We start from the raw sequence: 6,256 nt of genomic DNA on the forward strand, positions 1-6,256 counted from the left end.
GGAAAAGGGTTGGTTACCAAAAATATCTCCAAATAATCTTATTAGTCCGGCCAGCTTAAACACATTTCCTTTTTTTTCTTCTTTTACAGTTCAAGCTCACAGAAACATCATTCAAAATCGCCAAAAGAATGTTAAAGAGGACCAATTTTATACAAAATACAAGATAGAAGATACTAAATAGTTTATTGCTTCCATTTGCATGGGTCTGTATACTTGCATTCCAAAAAAAGTTTACACTTTGAAAAAAAATCCAATCAATATGTTATGTTATCCTGATCGAAGTTTAAATTATTCAAAATTTCTACATGGTTTAAGTGTACGTCTGTAAGCAAATGACAATTATCACCGTCGACAAAAGTTTCCGCTTTTACAAAGTTAGTGACTTGGGCAAAATAGTTTTATGCATGAAAGTGGACATAACTCATGAAGAGCACATGCGCTTCAGTTAAGAAAGATCTCCCCCCCCCCCCTATATTTACAACTTTTCTTGCCCACCCACTGCGCCATATGCACCCTCACCGACAAGAAAATGTTGATACATCTGCGTTACATGCTGTGAATCGCACGAAATAGGCTTGATTGGTTGTTTGTTTTGTTTGTTTTTATATCCTAATTGGTTATATCGTCATGTTTGAAAAAGTGTGGAGAAATGCGTATGAAAATATAAACTCCTTATCAAAGGACAAAACATAATCACGAAAATGCTGGAGGTTCATGTTTGAACTTTGAAATGAACTTTTGTTCAGGCCTACTTTGACCCCCCCCCCCCCCCCCATTTTTGTCCCCTCATATCCAGCAAACAAACAGGCTAAAGTTATGTTTCCCTATAGGTTTAAAATATTATTTTCGGAAGAAAACTTGTTCAAACAAGTCACATATATCGTTATTTCCATGGATCAAAAAATGCAAAGATGTTGTGGCAATGATGTTCAGCATGATAAATTCGTTTTATTGTCCCACACAGCGTGAAATCAGCATAATATGCGCCAATTTCGGGACCAATATCTGCGAGCTTTACAAAAGTACAAAAGAGGGTGAGTGCTCAAACCAGGGCTCAGGGGCAGATCCAGAATTTTCCAATAGGGGAGGGGGCAAATTTTTCGGAGTAAAATTTTGACAAACCAAAAAAAAAGGGTTTTCAACCACAAATTAAGGGTATTTCGTACCCGAAAAATTGACAAGCAAAAAATGAATGGTTTTCAACCACAAATAAGGAGTATTTCGTACCCAAAAAAATTGACAAGCAAAAAAAGTCTTCAATTTCAAAAGAGGGGGAACACCTCTGTTTTTATGGCTTTTTTACATTACAAATTTTAATTTTGCTTCTCAAAAGGGGAAAGGGGACACGTGCCCTCTATCCACCCCCCCCCCCTGGATCCGCGTCTACCAGGGCTATTATTTTGAGCATTATTCATACCACTGGCATACATGCGATAGAGGAGACCAAAGCCCCCAAATATAGGCGGATCCTGGGAGGGGGCGAGGGGTCCGCCCCCGTTGGCGGAGCAAAAAAAGGGGGGGAAGAAAAAAATAAAATGAAGGGGAAAGAGAGGACGAAAAAGAGGAAAAATAAGAGGAGAAAGACGAATGAATTAAATTAAGTGAGGGGAAGACTTGCAAAATAATTCCAAAAAAAAACTTTATGTCACTATATAAAATTTCGCGCTCGCGCTTCGCGCTCGCATTACCCTTACAATTGCTGATGTACCAAAGGTACAGTACTTCAACCAGGCTGCTACTTCCACTTCGCTTCGTGGTCATCAGATGAGGTTACACGTCCCACATGCTCGCACTGTTACTTATCAGAAAACTTTTATTCCTGATGCCATTAGACTGTGGAATATTCTCCCTGCCATTACAGTTAACTGCACTTCAGTAGCCAGCTTCAAGGCTGAGGTGCAGAAAATCCAATTGCGCTAAGACTGCGATGATTTTTTTTTTTTTTCTTTTTTTTTTCATAATTATACAAGTACGATGATACACCAACCTGGTGGACTGTACTTTAACGGATGATGATGATGATGCTCGATGAGATACACATCTTGCTCAATAGGCTGATATGGAGCTTAAAATATCAAGTTTTTAAGTCAAAATACAAAACATATTTCAGCTCGGACATCGAGAGTTCATTATTTTGTTTGATTTATAAATTTTGTAAAGTGCTCTTTAAAATGTTTGTTTTATGATCAACATTCTTAGCTCGCGCTGTCTTCGTGCATCCCATAAAATTCTCAAAATATCCTTCAAGTCTAATTGTCAAAACGTATCAGCTAGCGCTGCGCGCTCGCAGTTTAATTCGTAAATTATATATCTCTATATTAATTCTATTCCAAACTACTTAAAATCCCCTTTTCATGGCAGTTTATAAAAACAAATCGGTTTGCAATTTGCGCTCACATTAATTGTTAAAAATATATTTACCAAATTACAAAAGTCCACTTTTCAGGCCTTAATATCAACAAATTTGCGCTCTCATTAGGCTTATTAGATTAATAAACAAGATGATAGCCTTTTCATGAATTCCTAATGACTAAATTGTCCCATTTTTCAGAATGGAATATCGAAAAGTTTCACGTAGCGCTTAGGAATAGGAATATAATCATTACTATCATATGATGACCAAATGTCTTTAGAATGTCCCAGTCTAGGTCAATATTAGCTCGAATCATTTATATGTGCGATCCACATCTATTTCAAAATTTTCCTACACAGTGCTTGAAATAGATCGGTATATTAAATATTTCCAGCTTGCGCTTCTCGTTCGCATTATTGATTTTCATGGCAAAAAAAAAATATTCAGAATGCACAGGTTTTAGGTCTAAATCTAAAACACGCACGTTTCAGATCAGAATATCAAATATGTTCTGCTCGCGCTTCGCACTCCATCATTAATGTAGGAAAATACCCAATTACCCATCCTTTTCATGATTCATTAAACATGAATAGTATCCCTTTTTAGGCCTGAAATCTCTTTTTTCCGCTCGCACTTCGCGCTCGTATCAGTTGTTTAGCTATACTTATATATATCCCGTTCATAATTACGCAAAGTGTATCGAATGTCCACTTTTTTAGGTCGAAATGTCAAAAATTTTCAGCTCGCGCTTCGCGTTCGCATTATTTATATAGTGGATGCACACTTGAATTAAAAAATAAAACACTAACACACACATAATAAAGTACCTCGCCGTTGTAGGTTCCAAGCCAGTAAGAGGCTTTTTTTTATAGGGGCCTACAACTTTCGCCATCATAAATGTTTTTGTTTTCCCCCGTTTTTATGTATTTTATTTATTAAATCAGGAAAAATATATTTCAGATTCTTATGATATTTTAGTGAGTCAGGGCAGATCCACGACTTTCCAGGGGGGCATTTTCGTTCAGATAAATCTGACAAGAAAAGGGTCTTGATTTCCAAAGTAATGAAGGTGATTTATGTCAGGAAAAATCTGAAATATATTGTTATGGCCCTCGATCTGAAGTGATGGAGCCCATGGAGCCTGAAGGGGCACACCTGTTTCCCTAGCTTTTAAGAGGGAGAGTTGCTCTTATAAAAGGGGAAAGGACTCGTGTGCCCTCACCACCCGATCCATATCACTGAGTGCGGTTCTTCCTTTTCTTCTTCTTCTTCTTCTTCTTCTTCTTCTTCCTCTTCCTCCCCCTCTTCTTCTTTTTTTTCTTCTTCCTCTTCTTCTTAACAACATCATTATTCATCATCATCATTTTGTTATTGTACCATAAACGCCAAGTTTTTCTTTAATATTGCAATGGGTCAGATGCATAAAAAGAAAAAATTAATTGCTATGAATCAAGCAAAAGCCTAGCAGAAGCAATTGCCACATATTTTTGTTATGCATCTGACCCATTAGCCATTTTGATCCAGCTTAAAACAAAGCAAACCTCTAAATGAGCGTTTTGATAATTTAACACATTTTATTTCAAAATTTTCACTTTTTGTATATAACACAAAATAACTAGCACACCGTCTTCATGCACAGCTATTGGCAGGTGCCCGCGTAGGGAACCAAAATTTTGTGAGAATGGTCGGAACTCGTAGTACCGGCTGCGCGTATTATGCATGCGTAATACTAGCTGCATACATTCTTGGATTGTACAGTGTAGACTCGGAGGGTATTTTTGTCTCGTCTTGCCATCTGGTATCTTTGTAATATTGGTTTTCTTTCGAAGATTACAATATCTTAATTCGTGAAGGAGGAATAACTAACCAGCATGCCACCCAAGAGGTTTCAGACAACGGCCGCTATGGCTTGTGTCAAGATTCTGTTGACAATTTTCATCGTCGTATTTTGGGTGAGTGCTTTCGTTCCTTAGTTCATTGCCCAGAGCAGCCCGATAACGCTTGGCCGAAATTCGTGGTATGCCGTACGCGTGTCGACTCCGCTACCAGCTGTCCTCCTAGACAGCTGGCAGCCGTCTGTTTCGAGGAGTTTTTTAACATTTTTTTTTTTTTTTAATTTCTCCTCATACACAGACGGCTCGCTAGCGTGCAGCCACCATTAGGGGACTTGCAATGCAATGCAAAATCCCCCCGTCGGGGCTCTTCAATTTTTGTCTTTAATGAGTAAAAATTTTGAAAATTCACGCGACCAAAATGCAAATTAATATTCCCTCTTGGCATCAATTGCCAAAAAACGGAGAAAAATCAAGTTAAAAGGAACAAAAACAGTGACTTACCTCGGCTGTCGCGCAAATTCACTTCCCCGTTTTATCCGATCTTAAGTACATAAACATATGGCCATTGAGTCCCCTGTACAGATCGCGCTAGAACTTCGGTCTCTGTATTTGGTGAGTGAAGCCAACGGAGTTCAGCTGAACAACCAACATAACAGAGACCGAAGCTTTTGGTCTACTGTCCTCCCTGCTTGCCTTGGGCTTGGCAGTTGCAGACTTTATTTATTGCATGATGGAATCATGGAAGTTCTGTAAATATAGAGAAATTGTGATTTTCCCTGAGATGATTAGTGCCAATGACGATCTTAAACTTACAAAGACATTTAATTATTCATTCATTTATTGAATATTGGTGCCCCACCCACTTTTGTCATAGTCATAGATGTTCCTGAGAAAGTACTAATAAAGCCTCATCATTTCTCATGTATGCTCACCTAACTTTAACTTGTAGATTAAAAATGATTTTATTTTTACTCCTCAAAAGTTTTCAGTTGATGATGTTCCTTATAATCTTATGAGTAAGTGTGCCAAAAATCTTGTGAAAATTTGAAAGAAATATACGGTTTTCTTGGAAAAACCCTCGGACAGTCATTTTCAGATTGAACAAAACAAACAATGGTGCCCCTTGTCTGTGCATCCATTCACTTTACACACGATTCAGGGATTTTTATGAGAAAGGCTGCATTGTGAGGCCGTCACATGAAATGCTGCAAATTCATTGTTTTTCCACCATTTGAGTCAGATTCTTTAATGAATATCTGTCTATGTATTTCAGGTGTAAGGTTTGTGGTCGCTGCGTATCTTCTTTTATTAGAATCGCGCGAATACGCATGTGTGCAGACAAGGGGGACTGCGCAGACTTGTGTCACCCGACCTTACCTTACATTTGGTACAACATTCAAGCGTGGACATGTGTCAGACTCAGGGAGTCAGACAATTATTGAATACTTCTTTTGACAAAAAGAGCATCTCATTTGATACTTTCAAAATGTTGGTCTTACTTTGTTGATGTTTAGGGTAATCTTGTTAAGTTTTGTTTTGTAATTTTTTTAGCTATGTTTTGTTTTAACATGATGTTGTTATGTAGTGAAAATAATGATGATGATGTTGATGATTAATAGCTTCATGATGATGATGTTGATGATTGATAGTGTCATGATGATGATGATGATATTTGATGATGATTGATAATGTTGATGATTGATAGTGTCATGATGATGATGATGATGTTTGATAGTGTCATGATGATGATGTTGATGATTGATAGTGTCATGATGATGATGTTGATGATTGATAGTGTCATGATGATGATGTTGATGATTGATAGTGTCATGATGATGATGTTGATATTTGATGATGATTGATGATGATGATGATGATATTTGATGATGATTGATGATGATGATGTTTGATAGTGTCATGATGATGATGTTGATGATTGATAGTGTCATGATGATGATGATGATGTTTGATAGTGTCATGATGATGATGTTGATGATTGATAGTGTCATGATGATGATGTTGATGATTGATAGTGTCATGATGATGATGATGATGTTTGATAGTGTCA

Source organism: Lytechinus pictus, chromosome 16 (assembly GCF_037042905.1).
Source record: "Lytechinus pictus isolate F3 Inbred chromosome 16, Lp3.0, whole genome shotgun sequence".
Classification (NCBI taxonomy): Eukaryota; Metazoa; Echinodermata; class Echinoidea; order Temnopleuroida; family Toxopneustidae; genus Lytechinus; species Lytechinus pictus.